The following is an 11,851-nucleotide window of genomic DNA, read 5'->3' on the forward strand; positions in this document are numbered from 1 at the left end:
ACCACATCCTCAGCCCTCTTTTGTATTTTATTAAGAGACAAAGACTCACTGAGTTGCTAAGTGTCTTGTAGTTGCTGATGCTGGCTTTGAACTCATGATTCTCCTGTCTCGGCCTCCAGAGCCACTGGGATTACAGGTGTGTATCACTGCACCAGCATTCATGTTATTTGAGGGAGGGAGATATTTTCCATTTTCCCTCTCTCCAGATATTTTTTCTGTCCTTCTCTGCCCAGCTCTTGTTCCAGGAGGCTAAACTTTATGGACTATATCACTGGAATCTCTTGCCCTCATGTTATCCTTGAATTTAGCCCATTACAGGAATCAGCAGAAAGTAAGAGGGCAGGTGGATGTAAATCTCAGTGACTCAGGAGGCTGAGGCACGAGGATTGCAAGTTCACGGCCAGCCTCAGCAATTTAGCAGGGCCCCAAACAAGTTAGCAACACCCTGTCTCTAAATACAATATAAAAAGTGCTGGGGATGTGGTTCAGTGGTTAAGCATCCCTGGGTTCAATCCTTAGTACCAAAAAAAAAAAAAAAAGTAGTAGAGACGTATGTGTGGTATGTGTATTTATTTCTTTGATCCTTGCCTGTAAGGTCATGGATTAACTCTGTCCCTCTATTGAAGCCCCTCCCCTTTTCCCTGAACCCATCCCCCTAACTGACCTCTACTATAAGCTTTAACTCTCTATTCAGATTTTAATAATTATGCTTGCCCCATATTTTTCCTTCAGGTCTAGAATTTGTAACAATTTCTTTTTAAAAAAGATATTGATGGACTTTTATTTTATTCATTTATTTATATGTGATGCTGAGAATCAAACCTAGTGCCTCACACATGCTAGCAAGTATTCTGCCACAGAGCCCCAGCCCCACAATTCCTTCTATTGTTACTGCAGCACACTACCCTGTCCCTAGCTGGCTCCCTTAAATATTTATCATATCTGTATAAATAATCTCTTTATTAAACTCTCCTTAATTCCATATTTGACTGTGGTTATTCTTTGCCATACCCTGCTTTATATAATCAGCAATGAAAGTATTTGTTATAAACCTATATAAAGTAAATAGGAAAATCATATTATAAAGCCAATATAATATAAAACCCATAAATAAATATCAATAAAGTCATCAAAAATTATAATTAATGAGTCAAGAAGTCCTTTTAACCAAAAAAAAGATATAATCAGAACTTGGAAGAAGAGTTGAAAATCTAAATGAATAAATTACTTTATCTGTTACATAGGAATAAAATTTGAAGACTCAGGATGACATTAAACTCAAGATGAAAAATAAATAGAAATGCATAATCCTAAAAACAAGTGGTTATTTTTTCCCAAATGACATTATAGTAGCCTATAGTATTGTTACCATACCCATCACCAGTGTATGTCTTGGATCATTTTAGTTGTAATTTAATGACTGAGTTTTGGTATCAATACAGTTTTCCACTAAAAGAAATGAAGAAAGTTGCTGAGTAGAAGGAAAACAAATATGAGCCTGTCCCTCTGTTTTTATTCCACAAAGTCAGTAGAGGAAGGCACAGAGTTTCAAACAAAAGGAATGAATAATCTAGTCAATGAAATAATATAAAAAAATTTTCCAAACATGAAGAATGAATTGGAAATCCAAATTCAAGAAGCCTACAGGACATCAAATGTACAAAATTACAACAGATCCACACCAAGGCACATTATAATAAAAATGCCCAAAATACAGAATAAAGAGAGAAATTTAAAAGCCGTGAGAGAAAGGAATCAGATTACATATCGGGGAAAACCAATTAAGTTAATAGCAGATTTTTCAACACAGACCCTGAAAGCTAGAAGATCCTGGAACAATATATATCAAGCTCTGAAAGAAAATAGGTGCCAACCAAGGATTTTGTATTCAGCAAAATTAAGCTTCAGATTTGAAGATGAAATAAAAACCTTCCACGATAAACAGAAGTTAAAAGAATTTATAGCTAGAAAACTGGTGTTACAAAGCATCCTTGGAAAAAATATTCCATGAAGAAGAGATGAAAAACAACAATGAAAATCAGCAGAGGGAGGTAGTACCCTAAAGGAAAACCTAATCAAACAAGAAAATCAAGTCAAGTTAAATAACAAAAATAAATAAATATGGATGGAAATAGAAACCATGTCTCAATAATAATATGTTATAATGCTAATGGCTTAAATGTTAATGGCTTAAACTCACCAATCAAAAGACACAGGCTAGCAGTTTGGATTAAAAAAAAAAAGTCTCAACAATATGCTGCCTCCAGGAGACTCATAGAAAAAGACATACACAGACTGAAGGTGAAAGGTTAGGAAAAATCATACCACTCACATGGACTGTGGAAGTAAGCAGGGGTTTCCATCCTCATATCAAATACAGTAGACTACAAGACAAGGTTAATCAAAAGGGATAAAGATGGACATTACGTACTGCTCAAGGGAACCATACACCAACAAGACATAATAATCACAAATATATATGCCCCAAACAATGGTGCAGCTATGTTCATCAAACAAACACTTCTCAAGTTCAAGAGTCAAACTGACCACAACACAATAATCTTGGGTGACATTAACAAACCTCTCTCATCACTGAATAGATTGTCAAAACAAAAGTTGAATAAAAAGGGTACACTTGTTGATTGTTGGTAGGACTGCAAATTGGTGCAGCCAATTTGGAAAGCAGTATGGAGATTTCTTGGAAAGCTGGGAATGGAACCACCATTTGACCCAGCTATTCCCCTTCTCGGTCTATTCCCTAAAGACCTAAAAAGAGCATGCTACAGGGACACTGCTACATCGATGTTCATAGCAGCACAATTCACAATAGCAAGACTGTGGAACCAACCTAGATGCCCTTCAATAGATGAATGGATAAAAAAAATGTGGCATTTATACACAATGGAGTATTACTCTGCATTAAAAAATGACAAAATCATAGAATTTGGAGGGAAATGGATGGCATTAGAGCAGATTATGTTAAGTGAAGCTAGCCAATCCCTAAAAAACAAATGCCAAATGTCTTCTTTGATATAAGGAGAGTAACTAAGAACAGACTAGGGAAGAAGAGCACGAGAAGAAGACCAAAATTAAACAGGGATGAGAGGTGGGAGGGAAAGGGAGAGAGAAGGGAAATTGCATGGAAATAGAAGGAGACCCTCAGGGTTATACAAAATTACATACAAGAGGAAGTGAGGGGTAAGGGAAAATAATACAAGGGGGAGAAATGAATTACAGTAGAGGGGGTAGAGAGAGAAGAGGGGAGGGGAGGGGAGGGGAGGGGAGATAGTAGAGGATAGGAAAGGCAGCAGAATACAACAGACACTAGTATGGCAATATGTAAATCAATGGAAGTGTAACTGATGTGATTCTGCAATCTGTATACGGGGTAAAAATGGGAGTTCATAACCCACTTGAATCAAAGTGTGAAATATGATATGTCAAGAACTATGTAATGTTTTGAACAACCAACAATAAAAATAAAAAAAAGAAACTATAGAACTCAATAATACAATCAATAACTTAGACTTAACTGACATATATAGAATATTTCAACCTGCGTCAAGTGGATACAATTTCTTCTCAGCAACACATGGATTCTTCTCTAAAATAGACTATATAATATGTCACAAAGCAACTCTTAGCAAATATAAAAAAGTAGAGATACTACCATGCACTTTATCAGATCATAATGGAATAAAATTGGAAATCAATGACAAAATTAAAAATAAAAATATTTCTCCATCACATGGAGACTAAACAATATGCTACTGAATGAACAATGGGTTACAGAAGACATCAAGGAAGAGATTAAAAAATTCTTAGAGGTAATTGAGAACATAGGCACAACATATCAAAATCTCTGGTACTAAGAGGAAAATTCATTGCATGGAGTTCATTCCTTAAAAGAAGAAAAAGTCAACAAATAAATGTCCTCACACCACATCTCAAATCCCTGTAAAAAGAAGAACAAATCAACAGCAAAAGCAGTAGAAGGCAATAAATAATTAGAATTAGAGCTGAAATTAAAGAAATCGAAACAAAATAAACAATTGAAAAAATTGACAAAAAAAGTTGGTTCTTTGAAAAAAATAAATAAAATTAACAGACCCTTAGGTATGCAAATGAAGAGAAGGAGAAAGAGAACTCAAATTACCAGCATACATGATGAAAAAGGTAATTTCACGACAGACATTACAGATATACAGAGGATAATTAGAAATTATTTTGAAAACTTATACTCCAATAAAATAGAAGACATTGAAGGCATTGACAAGTTTCTTAAGTCATATGATTTGCCCAAATTGAATCAGGAAGATATACACAATTTAAACAGACCAATATCAAGTGATAAAATAGAAGATGCCATCAGAAGCTTACCAACCAAGAAAAGCCCAGGACTGGATGAATACACAGCCAGGTTCTACAAGACCTTTAAAGAAGAACTAATACCAATACTCTACAATTTATTTCAGGAAATAGAGAAAGAGGCAGCACTTCCAAACTCATTCTATGAGGCCAATATTACTCTGATCCCAAAACCAGGCAAAGACAAATCAAAGAAAAAAACTTCAGATCAATATCTCTAATAAACATAGATGCAACAATTCTCAATAAAATTCTGGCAAATCGAATACAAAAACATATCAAAAAGTTTGTGCACCATGTTCAAGTGAGATTCATCCCAGGGATGCAAGGTTGGTTCAACATACGGAAATCAATAAATGTAATTCAACACATCAATAGACTCAAAGATAAGAATTGTATGATAATCTCAATAGATGCAGAAAAAGCATTTGACAAAATACAGTAACTTTTTATGTTCAAACACTAGGAAAACTAGGGAAAACAGGAACATATCTCAACATTGTAAAGGCTATCTATACTAAGCCTCAGGCCAACATCATTCTTTTTTTAAATATTTTTTAGTTGTTGATGGACCTTTATTTTATTTATTTGTATGTGGTGCTGAGAATCCAACCCAGTGCATCACTCATGCTAGGCAAGCACGCTACAACTGAGCCACAACCCTAGCCCCAGGCCAACATCATTCTAAATGGAGAAAAATTAAAGGCATTCCCTCTAAAAACTGGAAAAAGACATTACTTCTATTCAATGTAGTTCTTGAAACACTGGCCAGAGCAACTAGCTGAAAGAAATTAAAGGCATATGTATAGGAAAAGAAGAATTTAAATTAGCAATATTTGCTGATGATATGATTCTATACCTAGAAGATCCAAAAGCTCCACCAGAAAACTTCTAGAACTTGTAAATGAATTCAGCAAAGAAGCAGGATATAAAATCAACACCCATAAATCAAAGGCATTTCTGTATATCAATGACAAATCCTCTGAGAAGGAAATGAGGAAAACTACCCCATTTACAATAACCTCAAAAAAAAAAAAATAAGATACTTGGGAATCAACTTAATGAAAGAGGTGAAAGATATATACAATGAAATCTACAGAACCCTAAAGAAAGAAATCAAAGAAGACCTTGGAAGATGGAAAGATCTACCTTGCTCACGGATAGGCAGAATTAATATTATCAAAATGACCATACTACCAAAAGAACTATACAGATTTAATGCAATTCTCATCAAAATCCCAATGGCATTTCTCACAGAAATAGAAAAAGCAATCATGATATTTATCTGGAAAAATAAGAGACCCAAAATAGCTAAAGCAATCCTTAGCAGGAAGAGTGAAGCAGGTGGAATCACTATACTAGACCTTAAACTATATTACAGAGCAATAGTAACAAAAAACAGCATGGTATTGGCACCCAAACAGACTGGTAGACCAATTGTACAGAATACAGGACACAGAGTCTAACCCACAAAATTACAATTATCTTATATTAGACAAAGGTGCAAAAAACATCATTGGAGAAAAGATAGCATCTTCAACAAATGTTGCTGGGAAAACTAGAAATCCATATGCAACAAAATGAAATTAAACCCCTATCTCTCACCATGCACAAAACTCAACTCAAAGTGGATCAAGGATTTAGTATTAAACCAGAGATTCTGCATCAAATAGAAGAAAAAGTAGGCCCTAATCTGCATCATGTGGGATTAGACACTAAGACTCCTATAGTTCAAGAATTAAAACCAAGAATCAATAAATGGGATGAATTCAATCTAAAAAGTTTCTTCTCAGCAAAAGAAACAATCTGTGAGGTGAACATCCTGGGAACAAATTTTTACCCCCCACACATCAGATGGAACACTAATCTACTAATCTCTAGGGTATATAAAGAACTCAAAAAGCTAAGCACGAAAAAAAAAATAAAAAAATTTTAAAAAATAACCCAATCAACAAAATGGGCCAAGGTCCTGAACAGTCACTTCACAGAAGAGGATATACAATCAGTCAACAAATATATGAAAAAAGTGTTCATCATCTCTAGCAATTAAAGAAATGCAAATCAAAACTATTCTAAGATATCATCTCACTCCAGTCAGAATGGCAACTATTATGAAGATAAACAACAATAAGTGTTGGTGAGGATGTGGGGAAAAAGGCACACTCATACATTGCTGGTGGGACTGCAAATTTGTGCTGCCAATATTGAAAGCTGTATGGAGACTCCTTGGAAAACTGGGAATGGAACCACTATTTGACCCAACTATCCCTCTCCTCGGTCTGTGCTCAAAGGACTTAAAAACAGCATACTACAGGGACACAGCCACATCAATGTATATACCAGCACAATTCACAATAGCTAAACTATGGAACCAACCTAGATGCCCTTCAGTGGATGAATGGATAAAAAAAATGTGGCATATATACACAATGGAATTTTACTCAGCAATAAAAGAGAATAAAATCATGGCATTGGCAGGTAAATTGATAGCATTAGAGAAGATATTGCTAAGTGAAGTTAGCCAATCCCCAAAAAAACAAATGCCAAATATTTTCTCTGATATAAGGAGGCTGACTCATAGTGGGGTACGGGGGGAGCATGGGAGGAATAGATGAATTCTAGATAGGGCAGAGGTGTGGGAGGGAAAGGGAGGGGGCAGAGGGTTAGCAAGGATGGTGGAACGTGATGGACATCATCATCCAAAGTACATGTATGAAGACACAAATTGGTGTGAACATACTTTATATACAACGAGAGATATGAAAAATTGTGCTGTATATATGTACTAAGAATTGTAATGCATTCTGCTGTCATTCACTTTTTTAAAAAAAATCAATAAAAATAGTGTCTAAGGTAGCATTGAAAGGACAAAAGTCCCAAATTAAAATGATTGTGATCATTTAGGCATCAAAAAAGAAAATAGTAATTCTAAACTCTTGAAGCACATGTAATCTGTGAAAATATTGAATCTGTAAAGTCCAAATATTTAATATAGAGAATATAAAATGTCAATATAAACAAAATCAAAGAAGGATTAAAATAACAGTATAGACATAGATGGTTATTGGTTTTGTTAAGTGTCAGCCTTTTACAATTAATAGTTTTCTATTTCTCTATTTAAATCATAAGTCTGTATTCCATGTTTATATCCCCTTATTATACAGAGAGAAATTTGATTTCCAAAAACTTGAATTTTTTTCTCATTTGCAAAATTTCTCCCCAACACCACTACGAAAAATAAACCTAATAAAAATGCCAAGCTTCTTTAGAGTTATTTTGGTGTTTAGATTATACTGTGCTTGAAAGTTTACATATTCTGTTTCTCTGTGTTTATCAAGTTTGTTTAGTTCTGTTCATTTATCTCTGTATACATTTAGTTTTAGTGTTTGTTGTTTCCCAATCTTTTCTATTCATTTCTATTTTTGAAAATGTACAACAGTCACATCCTTATAAATCTTATCCACAACAGTGACTAGATTTGCCCTCCCAACTGAAATGATTTTTAAATCAATAAAATATATAAGATGATGGATTTCAAGATACTGGGCTTCAGAGAATGAAAGTGACCCCAAGAGAAAGAAATGAGAAATAGATCCTGTTCCCAGCAATCAGAGCAAAAAAAAAACCTCATAATTCACGAAGCATTAGGAAGGGTGCTCAGATGAGTTTTGCCCCTGAAGTAGGACAAATTATTCCTAGATTAATTGCTGCTCTTCTCCTTTCAAACCTTGAAAACAAGATTCACGAGGATCAAAATGATTCCAAGTAACTTAACTGCATCTCAGAACAAAGCTCAAAAAGACCTTTTGGAGTACAAAATAATACAGCATTGGGCAAGGTAAAATTTATCACATCTGACATCCAATAAAAGATTTTAAGGCATCTAAAGAGTCAGGAAAATAGGACCCAAAATGAGGAAGAAAGTCAAAGTACAAATCAAAGAGACTAAATTTTGTTTTGTTATGATCAGAGATTGTTGCTTTTAGCTTTTCCTCTTACTGGTACCTACTGAAATTTTCTTCATGACCTGATACATGACCAATTCTGAACATGTATTATGGTCATTTGAAGAGAAGATATATTCTCTATTATTTACTTGTTATATTGTTTAGATCTTTTACATTCTTTTCTATTTGTCTGAAAGTCTCCTTCTTTACTAAATGTATTTTGTCCTGAATTCATTTTTCCTATCATCAGGATCATTATGTCTACTTATACCTTGTATTTTCTCTGTATACAATGTTTTATTACTTTATACTTTAGCCTTTCTGTGGGTTTCACTATGTGAATGAATCTAAAATTTAATAGGTGAGCTCAATCTGAAATTCTTTTTTAATAGGTAAGCTAAGTCCATTTACTTTTACAGAAATGAATTGTTTTGGTAGCAATAATTTCGTGCTATTTTATGCTGTACTAATATATGCTATGCTATATTTCTAGGTGTGTTTTTGTTTTGTTTTATGGTTGTCTTCTAAAATGCTGTGTACCCCCCTTTTAATTCGACTTCTGCTGTTTTTTAATCACTTTAAATAACATCCTTACTTCTACTTATTAATTTTCTTTGACATATAAAAATTATATATATATATATATATATATATATATATTAAGGTATACAATTTAATGTTTTGATATACATATACATTGTGAAGTGATCACCACATTTTAGCTTATTATATAGATAGATACACACACATACATACACAAATGACAATAAGATATATATGTAGCCTCTATCTTATCATCATTTGTGAATGTGTTTTATGGGTATCAAATATCAATATGGGGGCTGGGGATGTGGCTCAAGTGGTAGCGCGCTCTCCTGGCATGCATGGGGCCCGGGTTTGATCCTCAGCACCACATACAAACAAAGATGTTGTTTCTGCCGAAAACTAAAAAATAAATATTAAAATTCTCTCTCTCTCTCTCTCAAAAAAATATCAATATGGGTGATAGTTTAAAATACTGTATAGGTTTTGCCTCATTGGTGTTGCCCCTTCTCCAACTTATAGACTGTGGAAGTCAGTGAGGATATTCAGTCATGAAGTCAGAAACAAGACTTCTGCAGAAATTCAGGGGACACGTTTCCAGGTGACTATATTTTTGGTGCTGGGAATAGAACCCAGAGCCTCACACATGCTACACAAGCACTCTTCCACTGAGCAATACCCTTAGCCTTTCCAGGTGATTTTACTACTGGATGTTGCTCTTTCCAGAGGGATGCTCATACTGTCAGCTACACAGGTCTACTCTATCCTGACTGTTCAGCTCTTTGCATTCTTAAATCTACTGTCTATAGAAGCAGGCACTTTAGCAATTTAGTATAATTTTGAAAATGCATCTTAGACATTTAGTGATCTTCCAGCAAGATTTGGTTATAGATTTCCAGCTGAAAGTTTAAAAGGTTTTTCGATTAACTCACAACCAGAGAATACTTACAAACCTGTAGTACCTCCACCAGGAAAAGACAATTCATCTCATACTTTCATAGTATTAATTAGAAAACTTTGTAATTTCAATGTAAAAGTTTTAAATACACAGATAGCAGGATACAAAGAAGCCATAACTCACAATGTTGATTTTTATGACCTCATTAGCACAGAATCCAATGACACTCATATTAAAGACAATTGACATTCTGTCTTTATTAATGAATCATCAGCTAATTGCCTTAAAGATAAATTAACAAATGAAAAAGAGGCCACATCATCTTAGTTCCAGAACTTAGACTTCCTCTGGGATATTACCATTCTTCATCAGAGTGGGCATCTCTCTTATCTTGACAATCAGTTTTACCATCACAGTATTTGTTCAGGACAGACAGAACTAGAAGAAATATACTTCGTAAAGATCAACTTAAGAAATGCCCTATACATAAATTCAAGCAGGGAGATGAGTATAATGTAAAGGCCATTTGTTAGGATAAACATGAAGATGGAGATAAGCTCAGAATCTTCCCCATTCCCATGTTTATCACTGCAAGTGTGCAGACACTTGGCTCACTAAAACAAACAAACAAACAAAAAAACCCTGTCCACTTTGAAAGCAACAAGTTGTTCCTTCTCAAGGTGATTCAGACTGTGACATGGATAATAATCAAGAAGAAAACAAGGTGTCAGAACATACTGCTTTACTTCGACCTTTAGCTTCTGTCAGTGTCCAGTCATTTAGATGATATCACATGCATGAGCTTTGTCAGAATCCCATTCACCTCAGAACCTGACAATCTTCAGGCTATGGAAGATCACAATGAAAATACAGATAATAAGTAATACAGAAAATTAGAATTAACAAATATAGTGTTGTAGTCCAATTACAGCTTAATAATGAATGGGATTACAACATAATACTGTTTGACTTTCAGAGGGTTTTATTTTCTTTTATGTTTATTTAAAGGTATGCAGTTTTTTTCTTTGTTTTTTGGCTTACAAATTTTTTCTTTATTTAGTTTTCAGGTCTATCCAATTACTGAAACTGGCATTTTGATGTTAGTATTTATCTCTTGGAGTTACTACTAATAAGTAGACCGGACCAGTGCTATACTTTGAGCATCAAGTCAGGTCTTTTAGGATGAAATAGAACAAAATGTATTAAGAAATTCTTATTACAGTTTAAGATGACAGTATGCAAATATCTTATGATTCCACAGGAAATCATGAGTTAAACCAACTCTCAATGGCCATAGAATTTGTTTGTTGTGGTATTTCCCCAAATTGTCATGATTAGTGACAGGAAACAAGGTAATTTAGCATTTTTCTTCTTATCAGCACCACAAGGAAACTCAAAACTGTCTTTTTCCTTCCTAATCCTAAGTAGCCTTATTCTGATGGGAAAGGTCTGTGGCCAATGCAGATTTCAAAAAGTTTCTTAAGGTTTTTAACATTATAGTGCAATGTATTAATTTGATTCAATATTTAACATCTCTGGATCTGACTTACTGAACTTCTGTGTCATTAAGGGCTTTGTGTTGTTGTGATCAAAGCAAAAAGAGAAAAAAACAACAACACAGAAACACCGAACTTAAGCAACCTTAAGATTTGGAGCAGATTCTTTTTAATAACAGCATCTTATGTTAATCAGACCTGCTAAACTATGTACAGAGGAAAGTATTCTAGTATTGGATTAGAAAATAAGTGTTGATGTTCAAGAAAACTAACAATATATTGATGCAACATACTGTGAAAAGTTAAATTATATTGAACATCATTATAAGTATGTAGAAAATATAGACATGTATAAATGAGGTGCTAAGAATTTTTTAAAGTTTATTTTTTAGGTAATACATAAAAGCATATGATGCTAAAAGTTTTTATATGGCCTTGTATGAAAGGAGTTTGAAGGCTAAAAAAATATGTTTTCTACTTTAAGAAAGTAATACCATATATATCCCATTTACTACTCATGTAACATCAGTGAAGTTTATTTATATACCTCTCTTCATTTCCCATTTTTAAATGTGCTATTTCTACTTCGTCTGAACATA

The 11,851-nt window shown here is 34.0% G+C and overlaps 1 pseudogene across 1 annotated transcript in view; it reads left to right on the forward strand.

The window, feature by feature from the left end:
- Positions 1–10,543, forward strand: part of LOC308639516 (E3 ubiquitin-protein ligase RNF13-like) — a 69,085-nt pseudogene extending 58,542 nt beyond the window's left edge. Inside the window, exons 2-3 of the transcript in view lie at positions 9,553–10,350; positions 10,437–10,543. The product of the transcript in view is annotated as an E3 ubiquitin-protein ligase RNF13-like (transcript). The remainder of the gene's footprint in view (positions 1–9,552; positions 10,351–10,436) is intronic.
- The last annotated feature ends 1,308 nt before the right edge of the window (positions 10,544–11,851 follow it).

This window comes from Spermophilus citellus (genome assembly GCF_964194105.1).
Source record: "Spermophilus citellus genome assembly, chromosome: X".
Classification (NCBI taxonomy): Eukaryota; Metazoa; Chordata; class Mammalia; order Rodentia; family Sciuridae; genus Spermophilus; species Spermophilus citellus.